This window comes from Zalophus californianus, chromosome 3 (assembly GCF_009762305.2).
Source record: "Zalophus californianus isolate mZalCal1 chromosome 3, mZalCal1.pri.v2, whole genome shotgun sequence".
Taxonomy (NCBI): domain Eukaryota; kingdom Metazoa; phylum Chordata; class Mammalia; order Carnivora; family Otariidae; genus Zalophus; species Zalophus californianus.
In genome coordinates, this window is record NC_045597.1 from 115,250,435 (window position 1) to 115,273,888 (window position 23,454).

At 41.1% G+C, this 23,454-nt stretch overlaps 1 protein-coding gene across 15 annotated transcripts in view; it reads left to right on the plus strand.

The window, feature by feature from the left end:
• Positions 1-23,454, plus strand: part of LYPD6B (LY6/PLAUR domain containing 6B) — a 213,725-nt gene that overhangs the window by 63,363 nt on the left and 126,908 nt on the right. The window lies entirely within an intron of this gene.

Here is a 23,454-nt window from a genome sequence, read left to right on the forward strand (position 1 = left end):
GTTGCAAACAGTAAGATTCTACTGAAAATGTAAAGTGCTTTCATATGTACTATTCCATTTGAGTCTCACTATAATATCTAGTTTGGTTTTTTAAATAGATGTGGGAATAGCTGGTAATTGATTGGGGAATAAAAGCCAAATCTCCTCATGTTCTTTCCGTTATAACACACACGTTGGAAAGCTTTTGCTAGACTATCCAGGGAAGGCCTTTTCTGACTAGGACAAAAAGTGCATCGAGGGGGCTTCCTGGAGTGAACCACATGGTTACTTGTTTAGGAGACCAAGTTCTGTTTACTCTCGGCGGTGGCTTTGCTATATAGGTATTCTTGCCTATTTCCAGTGTTTTATTTTAACTTAAAGATTTATTTATTTTAGAGCACACGCATGAGCAGGGGAAGGGGCAAAGAGAGAGAAACTCAAGCAGACTCCCTGCTGAGCATGGTGCTGACGCAGGGCTCCATCTCATGACCCTGAGACCATGACCCCATGACGCCAGCCAAAATCAAGGGTTGGCCGCTCAACTGACTGAGCCACCCAGGTGCCCCAATTTCCAATGTTTTTAATACCAACAAGCCAACAAACAGAATAGCAGTTGGTTGACTACTGTCAGATTTGGGTATGTGCCATTTATCTTAACCATGGGAATTCCTTTGCCTCCTTTTCCCCTCTGAAAGCCCAGTAAAGCAAAGGGAAGGAAAGCATTGGACAGAGTAGTTAAAAGAACTTCAAGGGGTTGACTTGATACCATTTTTGGCTCTTGCTTAGTACTTAACTCACATACCAATTTTTTTTTTTTTAAGATTTTATTTATATATTTGACAGAGAGATGAGAGCACAAGTAGGCAGAGCGGCGGGCAGAGGGAGAGGGAGAAGCAGACTCCCTGCAGAGCAGGGAGCCCGGTGCGGGGCTCGATCCCAGGACCCTGGGATCATGACCTGAGCCGAAGGCAGACGCTTAACCAACTGAGCCACCCAGGCGCCCCTCACATACCAATTTTTATACTTTAAATTTTTTATTGTTATGTTAATCACCATACATTACATCATTAGTTTTTGATGTAATGTTCCATGATTCATTGTTTGTGCATAACACCGAGTGCTCCACGCAGTATGTGCCCTCTTTAATACCCATCACCAGGCTAACCCATCCCCCCAACACCCTCCCCTCTAGAACCCTCAGTTTGTTTTTCAGAGTCCATCGTGTCTCAGGGTTCGTCTCCCCCTCCGATTTACTCCCCTTCATTCTTCCCCTCCTGCTATCTTCTTCTTCTTTTTTTTTTCTTAACATATATTGCATTATTTGTTTTAGAGGTACAGATCTGTGATTCAACAGTATTGCACAATTCACAGCGCTCACCATAGCACATACCCTCCCCAGTGTCTATCACCCAGCCACCCGGTCCCTCCCACCCCCCACCACTCCAGCAACTCTCAGTATGTTTCCTGAGATAAAGAATTCCTCATATCAGTGAGGTCATATGATACATGTCTTTCTCTGATTGACTTATTTCACTCAGCATAATACCCTCCAGTTCCATCCACGTCCTTGCAAATGGCTAGATCTCATTCCTTTTGATGGCTGCATAATATTCCATTGTGTATATATACCACTGCTTCTTTATCCATTCATCTGTCGATGGACATCTTGGCTCTTTCCACAGTTTGGCTATTGTGGACATTGCTGCTATAAACAGTGGGGTGCACGTACCCCTTCGGATCCCTACATTTGTATCTTTGGGGTAAATACCCAGTAGTGCAATTGCTGGACCGGATGGTAGCTCTATTTTCAACTGTTTGAGGAACCTCCATACTGTTTTCTAGAGGGGTTGCAACAGCTTGCATTCCCACCAACAGTGTAGGAGGGTTCCCCTCTCTCTGCATCCCCGTCAACATCTGTCATTTCCTGACTTGTTAATTTTAGCCATTCTGACTGGTGTGAGGTGGTATCTCATTGAGGTTTTGATTTGGATTTCCCTGATGCCGATTAATGTTGAGCACTTTTTCATGTGTCTGTTGGCCATTTGGATGTCTTCTTTGGAAACATGTCTGTTCATGTCTTCCGCCCATTTAGTGATTGGATTATTTGTTCTTTGGGTGTTGAGTTTGATAAGTTCTTTATAGATTTTGGATACCAGCCCTTTATCTGATACGTCATTTGCAAATATTTTCTCCCATTCTGTCGGTTGTCTTTTGGTTTTGTGGACTGTTTCTTTTGCTGTGCAAAAGCTTTTTATCTTGATGAAATCCCAGTAGTTCATTTTTGCCCTTGCTTCCCTTGCCTTTGGCGATGTTTCTAGGAAGAAGTTGCTGCAGCTGAGGTCAAAGAGGTTGCTGCCTGTGTTCTCCTTTAGGATTTTGATGGACTCCTGTCTCACGTTTAGGTCTTTCAACCATTTGGAGTCTATTTTTGTGTGTGGTGTAAGGAAATGGTCCAGTTTCATTCTTCTGCACATGGCTGTCCAATTTTCCCAACACCATTTGTTGAAGAGACTGTCTTTTTTCCACTGGACGTTCTTTCCTGCTTTGTCAAAGATGAGTTGACCATAGAGTTGAGGGTCCATTTCTGGGCTCTCTGTTCTGTTCCACTGAACTATGTGTCTGTTTTTGTGCCAGTACCATACTGTCTTGATGATGACAGCTTTGTAATAGAGCTGGAAGTCCGGAATTGTGATGCCGCCAGCTTTGCTTTTCTTTTTCAACATTCCTCTGGCTATTCGGGGTCTCTTCTGGTTCCATACAAATTTTAGGATTATTTGTTCCATTTCTTTGAAAAAAATGGATGGTATTTTGATGAGGATTACACTGAATGTGTAGATTGCTCTAGGTAGCATTGACATCTTCACAATGTTGGTTCTCCCAATCCATGAGCATGGAACGTCTTTCCATTTCTTTGTGTCTTCCTCAATTTCTTTCATGAGTATTTTATACTTTTCTGCGTACAGATCCTTTGCCTCTTTGGTTAGATTTATTCCTAGGTATCTTATGGTTTTGGGTGCAATTGTAAATGGGATTGACTCCTTAATTTGTCTCTCTTCTGTCTTGGTGGTGGTGTATAGGAATGCCACTGATTTCTGTGCATTGATTTGATATCCTGCCACTTTACTGAATTCCTGTATGAGTTCTAGCAGTTTTGGGGTGGTGTCTTTTGGGTTTTCCACATACAGTTTCATATCATCTGCAAAGAGTGAGAGTTTGACTTCCTCTTTGCTGATTTGGATGCCTTTGATTTCTTTTTGTTGTCTGATTGCTGTGGCTAGGACTTCTAATACTGTGTTGAATAGCAGTGGTGATAGTGGACATCCCTGCCGCATTCCTGACCTTAGGGGGAAAGCTCTCAGCTTTTCCCCATTGAGAATGATATTCGCTGTAGGTTTTTCATAGATGGCTTTTATGATATTGAGGTAGGTACCCTCTATCCCAATACTCTGAAGAGTTTTGATCAAGAAAGGATGCTGTACTTTGTCAAATGCTTTCTCTGCATCTATTGAGAGGATCATATGATTGTTGTTCTTTCTTTTGTTAATATATTGTATCACGTTGATTGATTTGCGGATGTTGAACCATCCTTGCAGCCCAGGGATAAAACCCACTTGGTCGTGGTGAATAATCCTTTTAATGTACTGTTGGATCCTATTGGCTAGTATTTTGGTGAGAATTTTTGCATCCGTGTTCATCAAGGATATTAGTCTATAATTCTCCTTTTTGTTGGGGTCTTTGTCTGGTTTGGGGATCAAGGTAATGCTGGCCTCCTAAAATGAGTTTGGAAGTTTCCCTTCCATTTCTATTTTTTGGAACAGTTTCAGGAGAATAGGTATTAATTCTTCTTTAAATGTTTGGTAGAATTCCCCTGGGAAGCCATCTGGCCCTGGGCTTTTGTTTGTTGGGATTTTTTTCATGACTGCTTCAATTTCCTTAGTGGTTATAGGTCTGTTTAGGTTTTCTATTTCTTCCTGGTTCAGTTTTGGTAGTTGATACGTCTCTAGGAATGCATCCATTTCTTCCAGGTTATCTAATTTGCTGGCATAGAGTTGCTCATAATATGTTCTTATAATTGTTTGTATTTCTTTGGTGTTGGTTGTGATCTCTCCTCTTTCATTCATGATTTTGTTGATTTGGGTCATTTCTCTTTTTGATAAGTCTGGCCAGGGGTTTATCAATCTTGTTAATTCTTTCAAAGAACGAGCTCCTAGTTTCGTTGATCTGTTCTACTGTTCTTTTGTTTTCTAGTTCATTGATTTCTGCTCTGATCTTTCTTATTTCTCTTCTCCTGCTGGGTTTAGGCTTTATTTGCTGTTTTTTCTCCAGCTCCTTTAGGTGTAGGGTTAGGTTGTGTATTTGAGACCTTTCTTGTTTCTTGAGAAAGGCTTGTATTGCTATATACTTTCCTCTTAGGACTGCCTTTGCTATATCCCAAAGATTTTGAACAGTTGTGTTTTCATTTTCATTGGTTTCCATGAATTTTTTAAATTCTTCTTTAATTTCCTGGTTGACCCATTCATTCTTTAGTAGGATGCCCTTTAGCCTCCATGTATTTGAGTTCTTTCCAACTTTCCTCTTGTGATTGAGTTCCAGTTTCAAAGGACTGTGGTCTGAAAATATGCAGGGAATGATCCCAATCTTTTGGTACCGTTTGTGACCTGATTTGTGACCTAGGATGTGATCTATTCTGGAGAATGTTCCATGGGCACCAGAGAAGAATGTGTATTCCTTTGCTTTGGGATGGAATGTTCTGAATATGTCTGTGAAGTCTATTTGGTCCAGTGTGTCATTTAAAGTCTTTATTTCCTTGTTGATCTTTTGCTTAGATGATCTGTCCATTTCAGTCAGGGGGGTGTTAAAGTCCCCCACTATTATTGTATTGTTGTCAATGTGTTTCTTTGCTTTTGTTATTAATTGCCTTATATAATTGGCTGCTCCCATGTTCGGGGCATAGATATTTACAATTGTTAGATCTTCTTGTTGGACAGACCCTTTAAGTAGGATATAGTGTCCTTCCTCGTCTCTTATTACAGTCTTTGGTTTAAAATCTAATTTGTCTGATATAAGGATTGCCACCCCAGCTTTCTTTTGGTGTCCATTAGCATGGTAAGTGGTTTTCCACCCCCTCACTTTCAATGTGGGGGTGTCTTTGGGTCTAAAATGAGTCTCTTGCAGACAGCATATTGATGGGTCTTGTTTTTTAAGCCAATCTGATAGCCTGTGTCTTTTGATTGGGGCATTTAGCCCATTTACATTCAGGGTAACTATTGAAAGATATGAATTTAGTGCCATTGTATTGCCTGTAAGGTGACTGTTACTGTATTTTGTCTCTGTTCCTTTCTGGTCTATGCTGCTTTTAGGCTCTCTGTTTGCTTAGAGGACCCCTTTCAATATTTCTTGTAGGGTTGGTTTCATGTTTGCAAATTCCTTTAGTTTTTGTTTGTCCTGGAAGCTTTTTATCTTTCTATTTTCAGTGACAGCCTAGCTGGATATAGTATTCTTGGCTGCATATTTTTCTCGTTTAGTGCTCTGAAGATATCATGCCAGTCCTTTCTGGCCTGCCAGGTCTCTGTGGATAGGTCTGTTGCCAATCTAATGTTTCTACCATTATAGGTTACATATCTCTTCTCCCAAGCTGCTTTCAGGATTTTCTCCTTGTCTCTGAGACTCGTAAGTTTTACTATTAGATGTTGAGGTGTTGACCTATTTTTATTGATTTTGAGAGGGGTTCTCTGTGCCTCCTGGATTTTGATGCCTGTTTCCTTCCCCACGTTAGGGAAGTTCTCTGCTGTAATTTGCTCCAATATACCTTCTGCCCCTCTCTCTCTTTCTTCTTCTTCTGGGATCCCAATTATTCTAACGTTGTTTCGTCTTATCGTATCACTTATCTCTTGAATTCTGCCCTTGGGATTCAGTAGTTGTTTATCTCTCTTTTTCTCAGCTTCTTTATTTTCCATCATTTGGTCTTCTCTATCACTAATTCTCTCTTCTGCCTCATTTATCCTAGCAGTTAGTGCCCCCATTTTTTATTGCACCTCATTAATAGCCTTTTTGATTTTGACTTGGTTAGATTTTAGTTCTTTTATTTCTCCAGGAAGGGTTTCTCTAATAACCTCCATGCTTTTTTCAAGCCCAGCTAGTATCTTTAAAATCATAATTCTGAACTCTAGGTCCGACATCGTACTAATGTCCGTTTTGAGTAGGTCCCTGGCTGACAGTACTACCTCTTGTTCTTTTTGTTGAGGTGATTTTTTTCGTCTTGTCATTTTGTCCAGAAGAGAATAGATGAATGAGAGAACAAAATGCTAACAGGTTAACAACCTCCCCAGAAAATACACTCTAAACAAATCAGAAAAGACCTGAAACCAGGGGAGAAGAAAGGGAAAGAAAAGAAAAAAAGAAAGGAAATAAAAAAAGAAAAAGATAAAACAAACAAAAACAGAACAAAACAAAAAAAACAGAATATGATCAGATATGATCAGGCTAGTGCATAGATCAGTGCCACACACTAGATTTTGGGTGTATTTTGGTCTGTTAGAAGAAAGTGCCTCCTAAAATTTTAAAGAAAGAAAGACATATATGTACAAAATAAGGGTTGATACAATGAAGGGATGGAATATGACTGTAAAGATGAAAATTATAAAAGATTTTATAAAAGGAATTGATAAGATAAGAAGTTGTTTGAAAAAAGAAAGAAGAAGATTAAAAAAAAAGAGAATGTGATCAGGCAGCAAACTAGAACAAAGCCATATACTAGTGATTTAGGGTATATTTTGATCTATTAGAAGAAATTGTATTTCAAAATTTTAAAGAGAGAACAACTTATATACATATATGCCAAAAATAACGGTAACTACTATGAAGGGATAGAATATGACTCTAAAACTGAAAAATAAAAAATTTTTTTTTAAAGAGAGTGATAAGATGTTGGTTTAAAAAGGGAAAAAGGAAAATTAAAAAAAAAACAGTTAAAAAATTAACTTTGAAAGACTAATGAATCATGGTAAAAAAGCCATGAATTCTATGTCCAGTATTCCCCTAGCGCTGGAGTTCTGCCGTTCTCATTGATGGGTAAACTTGGTCTTGGCTGGCTGTTCGTGCTGATCTTCTGGGGGAGGGGCCTGTTGCCGTGGTTCCCAAATGTCTTTCCCGGAGGCTGAATTGCCCCGCCCTTGCCGGTCTGGGCTAAGTCATCTGCTTGGGTTTGCTCTGGGGAGCTTTTGTTCCCTGCAAGCTTTCCGCCCAGCTTTGGAGGATGAGAGTGAAAATGGCGGCCTCCAATCTCCGTCCTGGAGGAGCCGAGAACTCGGGGCCCCACTCCTCAGTGCGCCCCCAGAGAAAAGCAGTCAGTCACTCCCGTCTCCCTGGTCTCTGGCCACACTCCGTGCTCACCCGGCCTGTGACTGAGCGTTTCTATCTCTGGCACCCGACCCCGTGTGGAGTCTCCAAACCCAGCAGTTCCCTGTGGTGCGCTCCCGCGCCGCTCCTCCCGGGGGAGAAAGGGGAGTCTCCCTGGATCTGCCGCTTGTTGGGTCCCTGCTGGAGGAGCAGTGGCCCGACTGGGCCGCGGATCACGGTTTATGGCAACCCCGAGCTGAGAGCCCGCGCCTCGGCTCTGTCTCTGCAGCCGGCTTCCCCGCTCCGATACCCGGGAGCTCTGCCGCACTCAGGCACCCCCGGTCTTTCTGTGACCCTGAGGGTCCTGAGACCACACTGTCCCGGGAGGATTCCACACCCCCGCTTAGCCACTGGAGCGACGTCCCTCAGCGGAGCCGACTTCTAAAAGTTCCGATTTTGTGCTCCGCGGCTCTATCACTTGCCAGAAGCTGCCGTCGTAGGCCCCCTCCCCCGCCGTCTATCCTTCCGAATATTGCCGCGGATTCACTTCTCCGCACGTCCTACCTTCCAGTAAGTGGTCGCTTTTCTGTTCACAGAGTTGTTGCTGTTCTTTTCTTCGATCTCCTGTTGAGTTCGTAGGTGTTCAGAATGGTTTGATCCCTATTCAGCTGAATTCCTGAGACCAGAAGAAATCTGGGTCTCCTACTCCTCTGCCATCTTGCTCCACCCCCCAAATACCAATTTTTAAATTAAGGATTACAGTATGGAATTTAAGGATTGAAAGAAAAAAATAGAAGCTTATAGCCAATTACTCTTTCAACTATTTTTTTCCGAATGCACAATCTTTGGAAAAGTCTTATTATAAGTAATGCTTTTATCTCAATGCCAAGTGATATTTCATTTTGATCTAGGAATCCAGAGCTTGGATATGTATTTCTTTTTGCAAAATGTTAGCTTTTTGTCCTGCTAAATTAAGTAGTGATAAAGGAAAACTCCAATATAGCTCTTTCCTGCTCTCCTGAAATCCTATCAAGACCCCACATATCTGAGAAAAGGAAATTGTACCTTAAGGTTTAACACACAAGTCATAAAAGCTGGTCTCTGTTAAAGCTGGGCTGTCAGCAGCCTGCAAATTAGAACTCTAGGGAATGTCGAAACTTAAAGTTCATCTTTAACATAAAGGGGGTTCACACAATGCTATTCTGAGGGCTAATCTTTAGTGACAGATGTAGAGAAAGGAGTCTCAAGTGTTGTTAGGAAAACCCAAGTCTTCCATCCTAAGCACTTTTGACTTTTATTTTAGACATCAGCCAGTCATTGCCAAGAATATGTCTGAAGGGACTGATCCCAGCTATTTGAAAGGGCTTTCCTTTTGTATAAGGTACTTAGAGAATCATGTAGTATTCTGTTCTGTGGCATATTTTATATATACCATGACCACAAATAATGGTGATCCTAATGATTTTTTTCCAAACTGATGGCAGCAAGGACTTGTGAAAAGAAAGCTCACGGAGCTGGGAGGCAATCCTTACTACAACGATTTAAATTAGATTTTACTACTAATTAGACAAGTTGTTTAAACTTTTGTTAGCTCAATTTTCACGTCTGTAAACAGATCTTAATAACTTCACTGTCTACCTTATTGGAATAGTTTCATGGTCAAATGGATGATTAGATGTCAGATCCTTTGAAAAGTAGAATCCTGACTGTGGTAGACTTAAAATGCTCACCTGCATCTAGTTCATCTTCATGGGAAAATTTCTCTTCCTAGCCTCTCTTGCAATTGGGCGGGTCATGTGACTCTTCCTGGCCAGTGGGTTGTGGCTGGACGTGAGTCACTTCTGGGCCAGACTAATTAGTTGGTGTAAGACCCTTTAGGGTTCTCTTTCCCTGTTTTGGTAATTTTGGAAATATGTTTCCACATTTAGAGCTGTCTGGAATGCTAAGACAACACATGGAAGATAGTAATCTCAGAGAGGTGCTTGGACCTACGGTGGGCTTCGATTCAGCAAGAGATAGACCTAGTGTGTCAGAGCAGAGATTGAGAGATTGTTTGTTATGGCAGCATAACCCAGCTGATCCAGACAGCTCTATGTATAAAGAAGTTATAAAATTATCACTGTGATGATTAGTCAGAAGTCTCCCAGATTCCTCCTAATATTTACGAATAATTTGCTGGTGTTTCATATTCTGATACCTAATGGACTTGAATCTGACTGTTGCAACTGTCTTCCCATCCTCCCACCTCCAAGAATCTGCACTGTCCTTTTGGATGTAACCTGAAAGAATGAACTGTATTGGCAGTTACAACATACAAGGGGAGGTGGTAATTCCAAGAAGTAATGTATCTGGCAATTAATGGATATTCAACAAAGCTTTATTGGCAATAGGAAGAGAAATTGGGTGATATGGTCATTACCAGTGATTCCATGTAGCAAAATTGAGTAGCCAACACTCAGTTCTCCTCGCAGTTGCCTCAGAAGCAGGGTTTGGCACATTTCGTCCCTCTCTCTTTCTTGAACTCTTTTTGATCCTTGGGTTCCTAGACTCCAGCATCTTCTAGTTTTCTTCCTGTCCCAGCAGCCACTCCTTGGTCTCCTTTGCTGAATCCTCTTATTCCTGATAATTAAATACTGGAGTGCCCTAGAGCGCAGTCTCTGAAGCCCTTCTCTTTTATTTGAATCTCTCAATCATAACTGCTTTTTGTTTTATTATTGAATGATATATTTTTTATTGATTTATACATTCTTTTATATAGAGTATTAACCCTCTATCATACATTGCTGAGAATTTTCCTCATTTTTTGTTAGATTTTTACTTTATAGTTTTTCCATGTACATTTTACATTTCTATATAATAAAATATATCATTTTTAAAAAGGTTTTTGGAATTAGTATAGGATTTGAGGAATTTGTTAATGTGTGAGGTGGTGATATTTAAACTATGAAAGTGGTCTCTATATTAAAGACCAAATCATTGGTCTGGAGATGTTCTCTGCGTTGGTACTTACATAGTGAAGGGTCATGTCATTCCAATCCATATTCTTGCTCAATTACACTTGTTACTGTAATAATAATTTATTTCTGTGTAACAACTTCAAATTTTAGTTGCTTAAAACACCAGTAATCATTTATTATCTCTCATGGGTTTCTGTGGGTCTAGAAATCAGAATTGGTTTGGCTGGGCATTTCTGGATCAGTGTTTCTCATGAGGTAGTCACATGTTGGCCTGAGCTGCAGTCATTTGAAGGCTTGACTGGGGCTGAAGGATTTCTGTCTAAGGTGACTCACGTAACTGGGAAGTTGGTCCCTCTTCATATGGGCAACTGCTTAAGTGTCCTTATGACCTTGTTATTGGTTTTTCCCCAGAGCAATTGATCTAGGAGACCAAGGCAGAAATTCCGGTGTCTTCTAAGACCCAGCCTCAGAAGTCACACATCATCACTTCTACCTCATTTAATCGGTGGCATAATAGACCAGTCTGACTTCAGAGTATGGGTTGGGGGTAGGAGAGAACACTACTAAAGGCCTGACCCCCAGGAAGTAAGATCCTCAGGGACCATTGTGGAGCCTGGCTCCCATAGCATCCAAAGGGTACTCCGTATTTGAGATGATTTCTTGGGTTTGATACATGCTTTTAAACTGAAAATACAGGAATGCCAAATGATGAGTATTCGGGTTTATCCAAGGCATTGTTAACTTTATACTCTATTAAAGTAGAAGAGATGGATGAATATTTGCAGACTGCTTGAGTAGGCCCCTCAGGACAGAAGGTGTCTGAGATAATACCAATGTAAGACCCCTAGTACACTTTCTGGAACTAATGTTACTCTTGATTTTCTACTTCCTCCATACCTCTCTGAATCCAAATATTTTGCAGAAAATAAGTCAGGTAGGGGCAAGACAATGTCTAAGACAGAGGAAAATAGCTGCTAATAATAGCAATAACTTTTACTTATTAAACACCTGCTATGTGCCAGCCAGATCTAGAACAGACTCTTTTTAATAAGTTACATCTTTTTTATTCCTTACAATAGCCATTGATGGAAATGGATAGTATCCTTTTTTTTTTTTTTTTTTTTAAGATTTTATTTATTTCTTTGGGGTGGGTAGGAGTAGAGGGAGAGGGACAAGCACACTCCACACTGAGCGTGGAGCCTGATGTGGGGCTTGATCTCACAACCCTGACATCATGACCTGAGCTGAAATCAGGAGTTGGTTGCTTAACCGACTGAGCCACCCAGGTGCCCTGGGAGTGGATATTATTCTTATTGTAAGTATGGCAAAACTGATAATCATAGTAACTCACCCAAGGTCATGGAGTATTGGTTGAGCCGAGATTTGAACCCAGGTTTGTTGGTCTCCAAAGGCTGTGGTTATTCTACTACCTCTTACTGTATCCTCTTGATATAAACATAGGGACATAAAATGGGCATCAGAAATTTGAAAAACTATAGAGTTGTGTGTTATCTGGAAAAATCTGTCAAAGGTAAAAGATCCAGGAAAACATAATCCCAGATATGAAGGCACTCTGAAAATGAAAAGTGCTTTATAAATGTAAGGTGACAGTGTTGTTAATATTATTCAGCTCAGAGAAGTGAGAAAATGAATCATGTATAATTCCTCTATTTCTTCTTCAGAGTGTAGCAGAACACCTGCCCATTAATCCTTACCCCGTTAAAACAATAACTGCCTAGCCAGGTAGTACACTGGAATTAATGTGTAATTAAAGAAAATTAGCATCCGCTCAGCTATGAAATAGGAATGGCAATATTTCAAGTTCATATATATTCTAGACAAATAAATGTTTTAGATTAGGAAACTCTGCTAAAATGTATAATTTAGGAAGATATAAAATCATCAGTTTAAAATTAAAGCATAAAGAGCTTTATGTCTGTAAAAGCATTTTGTTGTAATGTTGGTACGGTGTCGTATTTGTCTTCAGTAGGAAGACATCGTCTTTCTGACAACCACTGTTTAAAGGCTACACGCCTTGGGGAGGGGGAAAGCGTGTTTCTCTTGGATTGCCCCTCTTTTGATGTGTTTGTTGGTGGCATTAACACATTACCAATGAACTGAGATGGCGGGCTTGAGGGTGGGGGATGGTATGTAGCCCTCATTATCGTGCCTTGGCACCTGGCCTGTAGACACCAGCAGCAGCAAGAGCCTTGATTTCATTTTAAAAGGAGTTAGAAGAACGTGAAGAAGGTCATAGCCATCAATCTGTTATCACTCTGCTAGATAGGATCTCTTCAAGGAGGAGCATGAAACATATTTTAAAACCTCCAACGAAGGCCCCCAAATGACAGTGTTCATCTTACCACTTACTAATGAAAGCGCTCCATCTCTGAAACAGAGCTCACAAGCACTGCACCACAAAATTTGTCGAAGAAAAGGATTTCGTTTTAAATTGCCCCAGCTCGAGACAGCATATACAGTTAGTATAGACAGGGAAGGAGGCATACGAAAGCAAAAAAATATATATATTTTTGCAGTTTTATTGGGTTTCATTAACTTCACATTCTTGTAAGGGGGTTGGTACTCCTTCCACTGCAGAGGAAAGAAACAGAGGCGGACGTTAAATGTCCAGCTGAAGGCTGCTTATTGATCGGAGGGTGGGAAATAGTCTGGAGGAGCTTTAATCTCTCAGAATGCACTTCTCCTATCACTGGCTGTAGCTGTGAGGCCTCTCACCCCTGTGAGGGATAGTATGCCCTTTGTTTTATTTCTAAGGAAATTTTAGAAAGGAAATACACAGTACCTAGAATCTGAGTCTTACAGCATGGGATTTAGTTTTGTGAAATTTTATTTAATGTTGAGGTGCCTGTATATTATTTTTATACAATTAAAATATCGATGTTCAAATGTATGTACAAAGTCTGTTCAAATATCCATTTTTTTAAAAAAGATTTTATTTATTTGACAGAGAGAGACACAGCGAGAGACGGGACAAAAGCAGGGGGAGTGGGAGAGGGAGAAGCAGGCTTCCTGCAGAACTTCCCAGGACTCTGGGACCATGACCCCAGCTGAAGGCAGACGCTTAACGACTAAGCCACCCAGGCGCCCCTGTTGCTATAAATTCTTAATACTCTTTCATAGTAGCATACTAGTCCTTCAAGTTGATAATGTTGTAATTTATTTTCTTACTGTAGGACATTCAGGTTGTTTCCAAAGTTTCCCCTGCTATAGGTGATGATGATTGTAATCAACTTTCCCATGAAGATACCTTTTTTATTTCCAAAAGGTATTATTATTATTATTATTATTATTATTATTATTATTATTATTCTTTTAGCTAAACTTTTCAGGACCGGACTTATAGGGTCAAGGCCACTTTTGCTTATGTGATTATCTTCATGGGTTTGCTTCCCTGATAGATGGTGATTTTTTTTTTTTTTGTTTATATTGTTAATTTTTGAGCATCTAATCTGTACCTAGGGGTTTGCATAGTTCTGATCTGCCTGACCAGATTTGAGGATTGTGTCCGAAATGGCCCCAGCAGGATGCAGAATTCACACCATTGGTTCAAATGAGGAGAATTCCGTGGATTCTACCCACAAAGTGTGTGCAGGGTGATAAGATGGGGGAGTCCAGCCATAGAAAACCATGGGAGCCGTGAGCTGAGGGGACAAGAGAGAGAAGGCATGTTCCAGAAGGGCTCATGGCCAGCTCTGGACAGAAGAGAGAAGGGAAGGAAACAGGGTCTCAAGAACACTTAGAGCTGCAGCCGTGGACGGTGCGGTCCCACCTGGGGCTGGGGCTGCAGAGGGACGCTACTTCTATGGGTGATGCTGGGCTTGAAGCATGTGGGGCTGGGAGGACCCCTGCCCCCAACCTCCCTTTCCTCCCTTGCTCTGGTCTCCTGCCACTTCCTCCATTAGCCAAACCCAGCACAAGTCAGTTGCCCAGGAACCTGGGGGATACGATCTGCAGGGGCCACCCTCCTGGGTGACAGTGAGAGCAGGGCAGACAATGGATCTCAAGCTGGTGGAGGCGCAAATGACAAAAATAAACTAGCACAGTGATGATGGAAGTTGGGATGATAGTTAACATCTCTCTGGACTATAATCTCTGAGAAAGGCCTTAAATATTGCATTTCCTTTATTATGAAAACCAGGTCATGGTCAGAGAGCCAGGGGCTCAGAAAGAGCACTCAGCACTGGTGAGGAGTCCCACGTCTGTAGGCTGGGTTTGCTTTTTGGCAGTCTTTGTGGTGTCCTTCTGTCAGATCTGATATTCCTTACACCTGCTATTCCAGCTCTCCCCCAGCTCCTTCCCCCAGCCCTCGAAGCTTTGATCCAAGTATGTCTCTAGTTTCAAGGACACACTAAAGGTAGATTCTCTGTAGGAACCTGGTCACAGACAGCGTTCCACAGGGCAGTTTCTCACACTGGGAGCTGAAGACCTCTGAGCCTTGGTAACCTCCGGGGTTTGTGAGTGTTAGGTAAGGTTTTTAAGATGTTGCTTTCATTTTCATGGCGATAAAAATTTTACCTAGGCCCATCCTGGATCATTGGGTATCTGTCTTATAACTAAGCACCGGGACATGATTTCCAGTGTGCATTTAGGTTTGTGTTCAAATTGTGTCAAGTAGAACCTGTTTAAAATGGAGCATTCCTAAGAAAAACCAGGGTAGAACTAACTTGACAGCAAAGCACTGTTTGCATTTAAAGACCAAATGCTCACAGAGCAAGCTGATGAAGAAAGGTTTCACAGCACTTCTAGAAGGGGAAGTGGTGGGAGTATCCAGTCTTCCCATAGGACACGGGAGTAAATGCTTGCCGAGCTCAAAAGGACCCATGCCATGGCAGTCAGTGGCCAGTACCATATATATCCTCATTGGGGCAGCAGTGTGGTTTCAGCAGAACATGATCTAACATGTTAAACTACAGTTAATTTGAATGCTGTTTGTTCGGTAGTTTGGATTGTATCTGCTTATACATGTGCTTTGGTTTGTGTAGACAAAGGGTGATACATCTAAAGATTTTGTACCTGGTTTTATATTGTTGCTTTTTAAGGAACACACTAAAAACAACAAAGTTAACATTGGGGGGATTTGAGGGGACATTTTTCTTTTTTGTTTTTTTTTTTTAAGATTTATTCACTTATTTTGAGAGCGAGCGAGAGAGAGAGATGGAGAGAGAGAAGCAGGCAGATGGATAGAATTTTCAAGCAGACTCCCTGCTGAGCTTGGAGCCCCACGTGGGGCTCAGTCCCATGACCCATCAGATCATGACCTGAGCCAAAACCAAGGGTCAGACTGACTGAGCCACGCGGGTGCCCCAAACATTTTTCTTCAAAATAAGTCTGCATATAATTCAAGTTGGACAATTACCATGGAGTTAACCGTGGACTGGTAACCTTTGCCTCTGTGAATTGATTAAAGGAAGAAGGAAGGACTTTTTTTTTTAAAACCTCTCTTTTAGCACTAAAAAGACTTTATGAATCTTCATATCAAGAATTCATGAGGTTTTGGATGATTTAGCACATATTTAAGAAATATGATGTTAGTCAACAGGATCCCTGTGGCTCATTTGCTCCATGATTTTCTTGTTCGGGACTCTTTCCTGTGGAATCCGAGGCTGATTCTTCCTATTTCTGCCATAACCAAGTAGCACAGTGAAATCTCATAGATGTTTGGGGACTGATTTTCTGAAGTATTAATTCCATTGTTTGAAAATATCAAAGAATATCTCTAGGGGCACACGGGTGGCTCAGTCGGTTAAGCATCCTGCTCTTGATTTTGGCTCAGGTCATGATCTCAGGGTTGTGAGATTGAACTCTATGCCCCCTTTGCACTCAGCAGGGAATCTGCTAGAGATTTCTCTCCCTCTGCCCCTCCCCCCACTCGTGCTTGAGTTCTCTCTCTCTCTAATCTTAAAAAAAAAAAAATAAAGAATGTCTCTTAATTTCTCACTGCATTGCCCCCCACCCCCGTGTTGTATGGATTTTGAATGCAATACTTCTTGGGGGGATATCAATATGTAGTCATCTTTGGGGCTGGGAAAAACTGCCTTGTAATTATCAGTGACAGTTTTTCTACTGGGCATTGTCTTTGTGCATATAGGCAGAAAATTTATATTAACACTCAAGGCAGTTACATGCATGAAGGGAAAAATAGGGAACGGGTGTTTGGTATTAAATACACCGGTCTGTTTTTTAGGCAAGGATTATAAGACACATTATGTAACTGAGGCATCGTATGATAATATGAACAGGTATTCATGCTGGAATAGCTGGGTATTCTTGACCCGGCAAGCTTTTGTCCTTAGCAGCTCTCAGGACTAGAATCGTTTCTTTTTCTTTTCAAGATTTTATTTATTTGACAGAGAGAGACACAGCGAGAGAGGGAACACAAGCAGGGGGAGTGGGAGAGGGAGAGGCAGGCTTCCCGCGGAGCAGGGAGCCCAATGCGGGTTTCGATCCCAGGACCCTGAGACCATGACCAGAGCCGAAGGCAGACGCTCAACAACTGAGCCACCCAGGCGCCCCTAGAATCACTTCTAATGCTTCTGGAGTTGTAATAACTGGGTGGTTATTCACGGTTTCCACTGCTCACTGATTCTTCTAATGGAGAGCTTCAGAGGTAGAGAGAACCTAAGTAACAGGTAAGTCTTCAGTAACTTGTTACTGGCATTGAAGTATGTTACTCACTTTCTCCCTTGCCAGTTAACCTTATGCTGTTTGCTTTAGGGCTATGTAAAAAGGAGCCTGTAGTCTACAAATTAGGATTCCAATTGTAGTGCAGCTCCGGCTTCTCCCCTCACCAACACCACCATCCAAATTATGAAAAGTAATGAACTGGCCGCAGGAAGCTTCTCTGGGTAATTTTCCTGGAGGCCATCCCTAACACTCAAGACCCAAACTGGGCAACCAAGTCACAAGGAAGCCTTTGAAGATGGAAGGCTTTGGTTGTGATTTTTATTTTCTCAAGAAGGAAGTTAGTGTGGGTCGATGAGTTCAGATTGTACCTAGCAGAAAAATTCCAGGAGGAAATTGGACTTTCCCAGTCAAACATAGACCTTTCACGTCATCTCTTCCCTGCCACCCCAAAACTCTCCATTGGTGACATCCAGGAGCTCAAACACATCCTCCCCTACCAGGCAGTGAAGTGACTTCACAAATCCCTAATCCCCAGGCCTGTTTGCGAAATTAAACAATGCAGGGCCCCAACAAAGCCCTTCACAAACAAAGCCACACCTAGTCTGGTCTGAAAGTGAAGTAGGTGGATTACTTTCTAGACACAGCTGAAAGTTTGGCTGCAAAAACACTGCCTTTTGTCTGCCTCCGGGCCTTTTCTTGGCTCAGAGCTGTTCCTCCTCTCTCAGGGACCGATCCAGAATCCCCTTCTTTCAGGAAGCACTGTCAGATCTCCTGGTTCTCCCCCACCTCCCAACTCTTCCCCACAAACTGGGGGGTGGGGCAGGTCTGAGGGGAGAAGGAAAGTGGGGAGTCCTGGTATGGTCCAGGCCAATTAGGGCCCTGGTGCCATTTTCCCCTGTTGTGAATGCAGTTCATTAGGATCATAATCCCTTTCTAAGGAACAGAGCCTCTGGGAGTACTTTAATCATTCTCACGAATTATATTGTTTAATATTTTAGTTCTGACTTTTTACCACCATGAGATACACTTTAGTTTTAGCATTGTTTTACAGAGACTGGTAAAAATACCTGTATAAAATTACCTATGCATTTACCGTCTTTCCTGCTTGTCATTTCTTGCATATCAGATATTCCTCTGGGTTCATTTTCTTGCTTCTTAAAGTACATCCTTCCCGTGTCCGGGTGGCTCAGTCGGTTAAGCATTGACTCTTTCTTGGTTTTAGCTCAGGTCATGATCTCAGGGTTGTGGGATCAGGCCCCGCATTGGGATCCTCACTTAGCGGGGAATCTGCTGGAGATTCTCTCTCCCTGTCCTTTCCTGCCCCTGGTACGTGCTTGCTTGCTTGCTCTTGCTCTCTCTCTCTCTCTCTCTCTCTCAAATAAATGAATCTTTAAAGTACAACGTTTAGGGCATTTCTTTAGGGAAATTTGTTGGTAGTAAACTTTCCGTTTTTGTTTAAAAGAATGTATTCCATTCTCCTTAAAAAAAAAAAAAAGCTTCATTGGGTGTTCTAGTTGTTAAGAAAAATTCAACCAAGTAAATTTGAAGATCTAATTGGTTTTATTAATGGATTCATGATTCAGGCAGCATCCCTTCTGGCAAGTGGAGGGGTACCCTGAGGAGTGGTACAAAATGGAAGGTTTTTATAGGAAGGAGGATGGGGCAAGAAAGTTGTTAGCAAAAGAAAAGACAGGATTGTTCCAGGCGAGATCACCGTACCTTAGGGGAACTCAGGGGTCTGACTAGATAATTTACCTCATCTTCTGGGCCCATGTGACAGATTACCTCATTGGTGCTTATCAGAAAATTCCTGACTGACCTTTTAAGACTTAACATTTCTGGAGGAGGTTGAAACTGCAATTAGGTTAGGTGTTAAGCCCCAGTTTGGTGACTTGGCCTAAGTGATGCCATTTTGGGACTGTGGCTTCTTTTTAATACAGTTAATAGTTCTATTCTCCTAGCACTTTGAAGATTGGTACACTTCTGTCTTCTGACTTCAGTTGTTGCTGTTGAGAAATCTGTCAATCTAATTGTTGATCTTTTTTGTGGATGATATTATAACGTCATTGTCTTTGGTATTCTGCGGTATCACTTTAGTGTGCCTAGATGTGGGATTCTTTTTATTCTGCTTGGTATAGAGTGTTTTCTGTGTCTTTGTATTGGTGTCTTTCATCAACCTTGGCCATTATGTCTCAAAACTGTCCTCCAATCTCAATTCTCTCCTAGGACTTCCATTTTCAACTTTCTTAGTCTATGCTCCATGCCTCTCAATATCCTTTTAATATTTTCTGTCTCTTTTTATTGCATTCCGGTCACTTTTTTCTAGAACTCTTACCTGTTCAAGTGATTCTGTCTTCAGCTGTGGTAAATATGAGGTTTAACTTGTCCATTGAGTTTTTAATTTAAATGATTTTATGTTGTCTCTGAAAATTCTCTTGGGCTAATTTGTGAATATTTCTGGTCATTTGGTAATATTTTTTAAAGTCTCATTCATTTTCTATTCCATATTCTATTACATTAAGTATTTTTGTTTAGTACTCTCTGAGAGTGCTAAATATTTGGAAACTAAGGGTGGGTGTCCTTCTGTTCCTGGCAACTCTCATTTATGTTGCTTTATTTTCTTGTGTTTTGAGGAAATTTTTTTTGAGAGCTTATATTTGATTCAATTTAATTTGTAGCAACATTAAGGACTTAAATTGAGAGCTTTTCTCCAAGAAGATTTGTATTTCTTGTGTCCTGGAGCTTGGGGGCAAGACTGACCTAGGACTATGTTAGCCGCCTTCAAGGGTCTTGACTTTATGAGTGTCAGGTTCATCTACCCAACCCTGTCAGGGACGGCAGCATTCAGTCCCTGAAGCTGGAGCATCTGCTCCCAGGGCAACCCTGACTGGTGTGTATGCTTGCCACTGACGCTTTTGAATTTATCTTACATTTCTTCCTTCCCTTCCTCTCTCTCTCTGTCTCACTCTCTATTTGTGCATACGTGTCTTTGGAATATATTCTGTACTTTTTTGGTGGTCAGAAATGCAATATAAAGTTTGTTCTACTTACCCAGGATCTTGTAGCAAAAGGGCCTCTTAGAGTATGGGCTAGAAGCAGAAAATTTGATCTCTTTAGAGGATGCCCCACTTCCTTGTTTCCTCTCAGTTACAGCTAACTTGTGCCTGATCATAGGCTGAGTCCTGGAACTACTTCTGGCTTATGGGGTATAATGGTGCTCTCATCACTCAGCATTTTACATACTACCTTATGGTCTTCTTTGCCGATAACCCTGAGGTCAATGGTCAGAGGTGTGTCTTCAAAATATAGTACTGTATAAGCCAATGACTATTTCTTTTAAGGAAAAAAAAATGGACCCCATATTTAGGTATTTAATTTCTTTAAAAGATATATTTTCAACTAACTTACGTCATGCAACTGATTTCTTTATTTAGAAGAAAAAACATAACCCATTATCCAAGTGGCTCTTTCCACTTAGATATGGTATTGGCATCATTTGCTTCTTGAAAATTAGGTTTGTGTCTCATTTTTCTTTTTATACCTGGCTATACCTACCATTTGATAAATTTTTCTGGAATTGAATTACATTTTCCCAGCTGGCTCTTCAGAGATTTGGATATGGCATGTAGGGTTTTTTTTTTTTTTTTTTCCTCCCCGTAAGATTTTATTGAATGCAAACACAAAAATTATAATTTCGGATAGCATTTGAAATCTCCTGGGAGGCCAGTCTAAATAGAGCAAGTTGTTTGGTTTAAGTTATAGATCCCAATCATAGACTTTAGGGATATTTTCTGGAAACTGATTCCTTGTTCTGGTTCTAATCAAGGGTACTGCATCATCTCCCTTCATATTATTGATGAGCAGCTGCTATGATTACATGAGTCTCACAAGGATGGAAAGTGGAGATAGAACTGTGTTTTATTTGGTGTTAAGGTAATACTCAGAGCTTTTGCCTCATCTGAATAGAGACCTTTGAAGGAATGTGTAAGGTACTCCATGTTCTCAGTGAACAGTAGTAATAGGGTCTTTGAATGTGAAACATGTCCTAAATTTTTTCTCTTTAAAAATAACATTTCAGAACAAGTCAGAATTTCTCAAGGCAATTACAGAGCCATTTGTATTGACAAAATAGCAACAAGATGGGGTGTAAAAGGTTATGTATCTGTTCATTGCTCAGATGCTTAAGGACATGCCAAGGAAGAACATAACACCAGCCTTTTATTTTCTCTTGAGAGATGGCTCTATTTTTAATCTTGCCTAGTGTTCTGATCCTTTTGATTGTACTCCAGAAGAAAATCTGATGAGAATTACATAGGCCACCTACCTTAACCTAACAAATGAGAGGAAGGGAGAACTCACCAGGGGGATCTCATCTCTTTTCTGATGAAAAATGATAATTCCTGATTGATTGAAATGTCATGCTGAGTGGGTGAATAACAGTCTTGGGGTTTATTGCATGCTTCCTAAAACTCTGCATATGGGGTTGTTCTTCAAACACAAGGAGGTCCTCTGCTGGCTCTCTACTGGGGACATGTACGGCAAGAATGTTTAGGAAGGTTCTAAAAAAGCCATCTCCTCTAGACTTCTAAGACCTTTATAAGGAAACAAATATAAGAATTATTACAGGTGGAATTACTTAGAGCATTAATGATTTCCCAAGCTTGAGAATATATAAAATATACCAAGTGGGATAGTTCTTAAGAGCGTGGCCTGAAGGAATTAGGACTGGTGCCAGGCCTGGGCTGCTCTCTGCATACCCTCAAATTCTCCATCTGAAAATCTTCCCTTTGGTATGGGTGCAATTAACTCCTTCACACAGAAGTATAAATCACTAAGAAGTCTCATGAGTGTCTTCCTCCTGGTTTTCAACTGGAGATAATCTTTGAGTCAAGGGAAAGCAAATCCAGTTGTGTAATAGCGAGGATACCTACTGGGGAGGGGAAGATACCCTTGGCAGGAGGAATGGGGTGTGCTGAGGGCTTGACAGAGCCACAGGTCTTTCCCGTGATGTTGGCAGCATGCACAGCTGGTGGTGCTCATGTTGAACTAGAGGAGACTCCAGTGGGCTTTATCCAGCTTTTTTGTTGGACTTTGTATCTTAAGAGCAGAGAACCCATAGAATTTTTCTGTGTCCTTCATTGTTTTTGTTTTTTCTTTTTCCTTTTAAATTTTTATTTAAATTCTAGTTAGTTAACATGTCGTGTAATACTGGTTTCAGGAGTAGAATTCAGTGATTCATCACTTACATCTAACACCCAGAGCTCATCATCACAAGGGCCCTCCTTAATACCCATCACCCATTTAGCCCATCGCCCACCCACCTCCCCTCCGGCAACCCTCAGTTTGTTCTTTTATGGTTTGTTTCCCTCTTGCTCTTCCCCCACTTCTTCCCTTCCTATATGTTCATCTGTTTTGTTTCCTGAATTCCACATGAGTGAAATCATAGGGTATTTGTCTTTCTTTCACTGATTTCCCTTAGCATAATATACTGTAGCTCCATCCATGTCGTGGCAAAAGGCAAGATTTCATTCTTTTTGATGGCTGAGTAATATTTCTCCATGTGTATATACCGTATCATTATGTATTCATCAGTTGATGGACACTATGGACACTTGGGCTCTTTCCATAGTGTGACTATTATTGATAATGCTGCTGTAAACCTTGGGGTGCATGTACCCTTTTGAATCTGTATTTTTGTATCCCTTGGGCAAATAGCTAATAGGCAATTGCTGGGTCATAGTGTAGTTACATTTTTAACTTTTTGAGGAAGCTCTGTACTGTTTTCCAGAGTGGCTGCACCAGTTTGCGTTCCCACCAACCGTGTAAGAGGGCTCCCCTTTCTGCACATCCTCACCAACATCTGTTGTTTCCCGTGTTGTTCATTTTAGCCATTCTGACAGGTGTGAGGTGGCATCTCATCATGGTTTTGATTTGTATTTCCCTGATGATGAGTAATGTTGAGCCTCTTTTCATGTGCCTGTTAGCCATCTGGATGTCTTCTTTGGAGAAATGTCTCTTTGTGTCTTCTGCCCATTTCTTGACTGGATTTGTTTTTTGGGTGGTGAGTTTGCTAAGTTCTTTATGGATTTTGGGTACTAACTCTTTATCAGATATGTCATTTGCAAATATCTTCTCACATTCTGTAGGCTGCTTTTTAGTTTTGTTGTTTCCTTTGTTGTGCAGAAGCTTTTTATCTTGATGAAGTCCCAGTAGTTCATGTTTGCTTTTGTTTCCCTTGCCTCCTGCACCATGTCTAGTAAGAAGTTGCTGTGGCTGAGGTCAAAGACGTTGCTGCCTATGTTCTCCTCTAGGATTTTGATTGTTTCCTGTCCCACATTTAGGTCTTTCATCCGTTTTGAGTTTATTTTTGTGTTTGGTGTAAGAAAGTGGTCCAGTTTCATTCTTTTGCATGTTGCTGTCCAATTTTCCCAACCACCATTTGTTAAAGAGACTTGTCTTTTTTTTCCATTGGATACTCTTTCCTGCTTTGTTGAAGATTAGTTGACCATAGAGTTGTGGGTCTATTTCTGGGTTT